This window comes from Scyliorhinus torazame, chromosome 2 (assembly GCF_047496885.1).
Source record: "Scyliorhinus torazame isolate Kashiwa2021f chromosome 2, sScyTor2.1, whole genome shotgun sequence".
Taxonomy (NCBI): Eukaryota; Metazoa; Chordata; class Chondrichthyes; order Carcharhiniformes; family Scyliorhinidae; genus Scyliorhinus; species Scyliorhinus torazame.
Genome location: NC_092708.1, coordinates 159391054 through 159398308, shown reverse-complemented (window position 1 = coordinate 159398308; position 7255 = coordinate 159391054).

The window sequence follows — 7255 nt, the reverse complement described above, 5'->3', positions numbered from 1 at the left end:
GATTGCAAGCCCGTTGCCACTAGGAGCAGACGGTACAGCACCCAGGACAAGACCTTCATCTGTTCTGAACTCCAGCGGCTTCTTAAGGAGGGTGTTATCGAGGCCTGCAACAGCCCCTGGAGAGCCCAAGTGGTAGTGGTTAAAACTGGGGAGAAACGCAGGATGGTCGTGGACTACAGCCAGACCATCAATCGGTACACGCAGCTCGACGCGTACCCCCTCCCACGCATATCTGATATGGTCAATCAGATTGCGCAGTACCGGGTCTTCTCAACAATTGACCTGAAATCCGCCTACCACCAGCTCCCCATCCGGAAGTCGGACCAGCCATACACTGCCTTCGAGGCGGATGGTTGCCTCTACCACTTCCTTAGGGTCCCTTTCGGTGTCACAAATGGGGTCTTGGTCTTCCAAAGAGAGATGGACCGAATGGTCGACTAGTATGGTTTGCAGGCCACGTTTCCGTACTTGGATAATGTCACCATCTGCGGCCATGACCAGCAGGACCACGATGCCACCCTCGATAAATTCCTCCGCACTGCCACTCTTCTCAACCTGACCTATAACAAAAAGAAGCGTGTGTTCAGCACGACCCGGTTAGCCATTCTCGGCTATATAGTCCAAAACGGACTTCTCGGGCCCAACCCCGACCGCATGCGCCCCCTCATGGAACCTCCCCTCCCCCACTGCCCCAAGGCCCTCAAACGCTGCCTGGGGTTCATTTCCTACTAGGCTCAATGGGTCCCAAACTGTGCGTACAAGGCCCGCCCACTCATTCAGTCCACCCAATTCCCCCTCGCGGCCGAGGCACAACACGCTTTCGCCCGCATCAGAGCAGACATCGCCAATGCCGGGATGCGCGCAGTGGACGAGTCACTGCGTTTCCAAGTAGGAAGCGACGCTTCAGACGTCGTCCTTGCCGCCACTCTAAACCAGGCAGGCAGGCCCGTGGCATTCTTTTCCCGCACCCTTCATGCCTCTGAAATTCGACACTCATTCGTCGAAAAGGAGGCCCAAGCGATCGTTGAAGCGGTGCGGCATCGGAGGCATTACCTGGTCAGTAAGAGATTCACTCTCCTTACGGACCAACGGTGGGTAGCCTTCATGTTCAATAATACACAGCGGGGCAAGATCAAAAATTATAAAATCTTGCTGTGGTGAATCGAGCTCTCCACCTATAATTACGAGACCTTGTATCGCCCCAGTAAACTCAACGAGCCCCCAGACGCCCTCTCCCGAGGTACATGTGCCAACGCACAAGTAGACCAACTCCGGGCCCTACACGACAGCCTTTGTCACCCGGGGGTCACTCGATTGTACCACCTGGTCAAAGCTCGCAATCTGCCCTACTCCTCGAGGAAGTAAGGACAGTCACCAGGGACTGCCAGGTCTGTGCGGAGTGCAAGCCGCACTTTTACTGGCCGGACCGTGTGCGCCTGGTGAAGGCTTCCCGCCCCTTTGAACGCCTCAGCGTGGATTTCAAAGGGTCCCTCCCCTCCACCGACCGTAACACGTACATTCTCAGTGTGGTCGATGAGTACTCCAGATTCCCCTTCGCCATCCCATGCCCCGATATGATGTCTGCCACCGTCATCAAGGCCCTCAGCATCATCTTCTCTCTGTTCGGTTTCCCCGCCTACATCCACAGTGACAGGGGATCCTCATTCATGAGCGATGAGCTGCGTCAGTTCCTGCTCAGCAGGGGTATAGCCTCCAGCAGGACGACCAGCTACAACCCCCGGGGAAACGGGCAAGTAGAACGGGAGAATGGGATGGTTTGGAGGGAAATCCTACGGTCCAGGAACCTCCCAGCCTCTTGCTGACAGGAGGTCCTCCCTGATGCTCTACATTCCATCTGGTCACTATTGTGCACCGCCACTAATAACACACCCCATGAACGTGTTTTTACCTTCCCCAGGAAATCCACGTCCGTGGTGTCGCTCCCGACTTGGCTCGCTGCTCCAGGACCGATCCTTCTCCGTGGGCACGTCCGACTCCACAAGGCGGACCCCTTGGTGGACAGGATTCGCCTGCTCCACGCCAACCCTCAATATGCCTACGTTGAGTTCCCTGACGGCCGCCAAGATACTGTCTCACTCAGGGACCTGGCACCGTCAGGTTCCACCCCCCCCCCCCCCACCTCCCACCGCGCCACCAATAGTGACCCCACCAGACCACCCCCACCCCTCCCCTTTTCCACACAAGAGGACAAAGACAACTTCGGCACGTTCCGGGAGTTCCCCAATGACTGGCCAGCATCAGCACCGCCACCACCGCCATCGATGCCACCTCCACCACCGGCAGCACCGACTTCGCCGCCACCGTTACGCCGGTCCCAACGAAGCACCAAAGCACTGGACCGGCTGAACCTTTGACGGACTCTGGGCCGTCAACATGGACTTTTCTTTCCCTACCACTGTACATAATTGCACTAATTGTATATAGTTTCACGTCACCCCTGCCGGACTCATTTTTAACGGGGTGAATGTGGTGATCCACTGTAATAGGAGATGCAAGGTAGGACCTGCACTACTGGTTCGCCGGTAGCTCCTGCCGACTGGCTCCGCCCAGGGAGAACTGTATAAATATGCCCTGCCATTTCACCAGCTGCAGCAGGTGGCCATGCATCTGACTGTAATAAAGCCACAGTTGTACCCAACTTTAGTCTTTGTGCAATTGATCATGCATCAGCCGCATTCAGGGATGATCACCCAGGAACCCCACAGCAGGATGCCGTCCACCAAACTGAGTTCCGCCACTTTTGTGGTAAAAGCCCTCGGGTCCTTTGCGAGAGCCCGGTACTGGGCCCTGTACAGCACTATGTGGCAGACCCTGGGCATCAGTGGTTCTGTCTCTGTCCATGCCTTTAATTGGGCAGTAACTGGTAAAGAATCCATAAAATGAAAGGTTGCAACTTTGCCCAATGCCGTCGGCATTGGCGTACTGGTGGGTCGTGGGAGGTGGCTGAGAGGGTCGTGGGAGGTGGCTGAGAGTGTCGCGTGGTGGATTTTCGTCCCTCAGTGATGTTCCAAAACATACTCATCTGCTGCCAAGAGGAAAGCCCAATGCTGAATGTGGGCGGACGCCATTGGGGAATCACCTTATCCTCTTTGAACAACACCAATAGGGGTTTGTGGTCCATTTTCGCTGAGAACGCATGTCCAAAGACATACTGATGGAACCGTTTTCAGCCGAACACAAGTGCCAAACCTTCTTTTTCTATCGGAGTGCAATTCCGCTCCGCTGCCGCCAAAGAGTGTGAAGCGAACGCAATGGGCCGCTCAGTACCATCTTCCACCTTGTGAGCCAGGATGGCACCGACGTTTCCTTCGGGCGAGGCGTCTCATGTGAGCAACAAGGGCTTTGATGGGTCGAAGTGAGTCAACAGATGAGGATGACCTTGTCGAATGCACTCTGCTGCGGCGTGTCCCATAACCACGGCTGGCCCTTCTATAACAGCAGGTGTAGTGGGGTCAACACTGTCACCATGTTCGGGAAGAACTTCCCGTAATAGTTTATAAGAGCGGAGTCCTGTGGGATCCTTCGGTATGGGCACCTGCACCTGACCGGTATGTGCCTGTCAACCTGGTAGCCTAAATAGACCAGCTCCTTCACGTGGAAAATGCACTTTGCACACCGCAGGCGGACCCCGGCTGACTTGAACTGACGTAGCATGTCCTCTCGATTTGTCAGCTGCTCCCGGTCAGAGGAACTGGGAATCAGCACATCATCCGGATGGACTGACACCTGTGGCAATTCTCGAAGGATATTTTCCAACACTCTCCACTGAGCCTTGCATATAGGTCCTCACTCTTTGGCACCAAGTAACAATCCAGATGGGACACTTGTTGATGGTCATTTTATAATCCCCACAGAAGCGGACAGAACCGCCAGGCTTCATAACCGGCATAGCCCAATCTGCAAATTGTGCAGGGCGGATGATTCCCAACTTCAAACCGTCCAGTTCTGCATCGACCTTGGGTTTCAGAGTGTAGGGAAGGGGGGAGGGCCCGAAAATAGTATGGTTGGATCTCTGGGTCAACTGAGCTTGGCGGAGGGCCCCCGGGTGGTGCCGAGGCTGTCCTGGAATACCCCCGGGAAACGTGCCAATACTGTGTCTGGCCCGTAGGCATACATGTCGCCAGTCTACCCAGAGACATTTCAGCCTGTCACACCCGAGGCAAATTTGGGCCCGAACTTTTTACCACTATCAGTGGTCAGTTCGCTGACTGAGCCCCCTATTCCACATGGACTCCCGGAGGTGCTCGCAATCTCCAATGGCTCCCCAGTATAAGTCACCAGCCGGGTGTCAGTATTTCGTAATGCCAAGACGCGTATCCCTGAGAGAATTTGGTCGTACATGCGGCGGCTGATCACAGAAATCGCGGCTCCAGTAGCAAGCTCCATCAGTATTGGGAAACCGTTGATCGGGACTGTAACTTGGATAGGCGCCACCCATAGTGCCAAAATGTAATAAAGGCGATGGACCTCCTCCAGATCGTTGTCGATTAAATGTATCCACCCTCGACTTCTGGGTGCGGCGATGACCAGCTAAGTCACACGTTTCGGCAGCTCCCGTTGGAATGGACTTTTGGGCTCTTACTAGGAGTCCCAACGGCAATTTAAACGGCCAAAAACACTGTGCGGTAAGCCTGAAGGGAATCCCCCCGGACACGCATGGATAAGGAAGAGGATAGCGGCCGGATTGCGGAGGATCCTCTGGAGCAGCGGCAAGGAAGGGAAGCTCAAAGCAAGATGGCGTCGGAAGGTGGCCGCTTGTTATGGGGCCCGGAGCAACAAGAGTTCTTGCGGCGCTGTGTGGAAGAGCTGAAAAAGGAGTTGAAGAAGGAGTTGTTGGCTCCGATATTACAGGCGATTGAAGGGCTAAAGGAGGAGCAGAGGACCCAAGAGCTGGAGCTTCGGGTCGTGAAGGCAAAGGCTGCTGAAAACTAAGACGAAATACAGGGCCTGGTGGTGAAGGCAGAAACGCACGAGGCACAGCACAAAAGGTGTGTGGAAAGGTTGGAAGTACTGGAGAATAAATCGAGGAGGAAGAATCTAAGAGTTCTGGGTCTTCCCGAAGGCGCAGAAGGGGCGGACGTCGGGACATATGTGAGCACGATGCTTCACTCGCTAATGGGATCGGAGGCCCCAACGGGCCCTTTGGAGGTGGAGGGAACTTATCGAGTTCTGGCACGAAGACCGAAGGCTGGAGAAATACCCCGAGCTATAGTGGTGAGGTTTCTCCGCTATAATGACAGAGAGACGGTCCTCAGATGGGCGAAGAAAACACGGAGCTGTAGGTGGGAGAACGCGGTGATCCGCGTATACCAGGGTTGGAGTGTGGAGGTGGAGAGAAGGAGGGCAAGTTTTAATCGGGCTAAGGCGGTGCTTCACAAAAAGATGATCCAGTTTGGAATGCTGCAACCGGCGAGATTGTGGGTCACACACCAAGGGAAGCACCACTACTTTGAGACGGCAGAAGAGGCGTGGACATTCATTGTGGACGAGAAGCTGGAATAGTCTGGCGAGAGAAAGAACTTTTGGGACAAAGTGGTGGGGTGATTATGTGGGGCGAGAAAAAGGGGGGGGGGATGGTTATTTTTTTTCAATTTGTTAATTTTGCGATCCTGTAACTTTTCTCTCTTCCCCATGTGGGGGGGGGGGAGGGAAAGTATGAGGAACTGTGGGCGCCGGCCATTAGGGGTGGGGCCGAGTGGGAAACGAGGGCTTTGTTCCCGCGCTATGGTAATTATGGCGGGAACAGGGACGCAGGAAGGAGGAGGCCTCGCACAATGAGGGGCCGAGGGCAAAGGGGGAAGCCGAGGTCAGCCAGAGTTCGCTGACTTCTGGGAGCAACATGGGGGGTGCAACTACGCTAGAGGGAGATCTAGCGGAGGGGAGGGTGGGACGGGGGGTTAACTGGGTTGCTGCTGCTGCTAAGGAGAAGGGGGAGCTGTTATGGGATAGGGTGGTCGAGGTGGGGGGGCGCCGTCGGTGGGATATACGGGTACATGGGAACCGGGTGAGGAGCTGGGTTAAAAAAGGGGATGGCTAGTCGACAAGGGGAGGGGGGGTAAAGAGCCCCCCAACCCGGCTGATCACGTGGGACGTGAGAGGGCTGAACGGGCCGATTAAAAGGGCACGGGTACTCGCACACCTAAAGAAATTAAAGGCAGATGTGGTTATGTTGCAGGAGACGCATCTGAAACTGATAGACCAGGTCAGACTACGTAAAGGATGGGTGGGGCAGGTGTTTCATTCAGGTTTAGATGCGAAGAACAGGGGGGTGGCTATTTTAGTGGGGAAACGGGTACTGTTTGAGGCAAAGACCATAGTGGCGGATAGTGGGGGTAGATACGTGATGGTGAGTGGCAGATTGCAAGGGGAGGCGGTGGTTCTGGTGAACGTATATGCCCCGAGCTGGGATGATGCAAATTTTATGAGGCGTATGTTGGGACGTATCCCGGACCTGGAGGCGGGAAAGTTGGTAATGGGGGTAGACTTCAAGATGGTGCTTGATCCAGGGCTGGACCGGTCGAGGTCCAGGACCGGGAGGAGGCCGGCAGCGGCCAGGGTACTCAAGGACTTCATGGAACAGATGGGAGGGGTAGACCCCTGGAGATTTATTAGGCCTAGGAGTAAGGAGTTCTCATTTTTCTCCCATGTTCACAAAGTATACTCACGGATAGACTTTTTTGTCTTGGGAAGGGCACTGATTCCAAAGGTGACAGGGACGGAATATACGGCCATAGCCATTTCGGACCACACTCCACATTGGGTAGACCTGGAGGTAGGAGAGGAAAAAGAACAGCACCCACTCTGGAGAATGGATATGGGCTTATTGGCGGATGAGGGGGCATGTTTAAGGGTGAGGGGGTGCATCGAAAGGTACTTGGAGCTTAATGACAATGGAGAGGTTCAGGTGGGAGTGGTCTGGGAGGCGTTGAAGGCAGTGGTTAGAGGGGAACTGATATCCATAAGGGTACATGAAGGGAAGCAAGAGGGTAAAGAAAGGGAGCGATTGCTGAAAGAACTTTTGAGGGTTGACAGGCAATATGCGGAGGCACCGGAGGAGGGACTGTACAGGGAAAGACAAAGGCTACATGTGGAATTTGACCTGCTGACCACGGGTAAGGCAGAGGCACAGTGGAGGAGGGCACAGGGTGTACAGTATGAGTATGGAGAGAAGGCGAGTCGGCTATTGGCCCACCAATTGAGGAAGAGGGGAGCAGCGAGGGAGATAGGTGGGGTG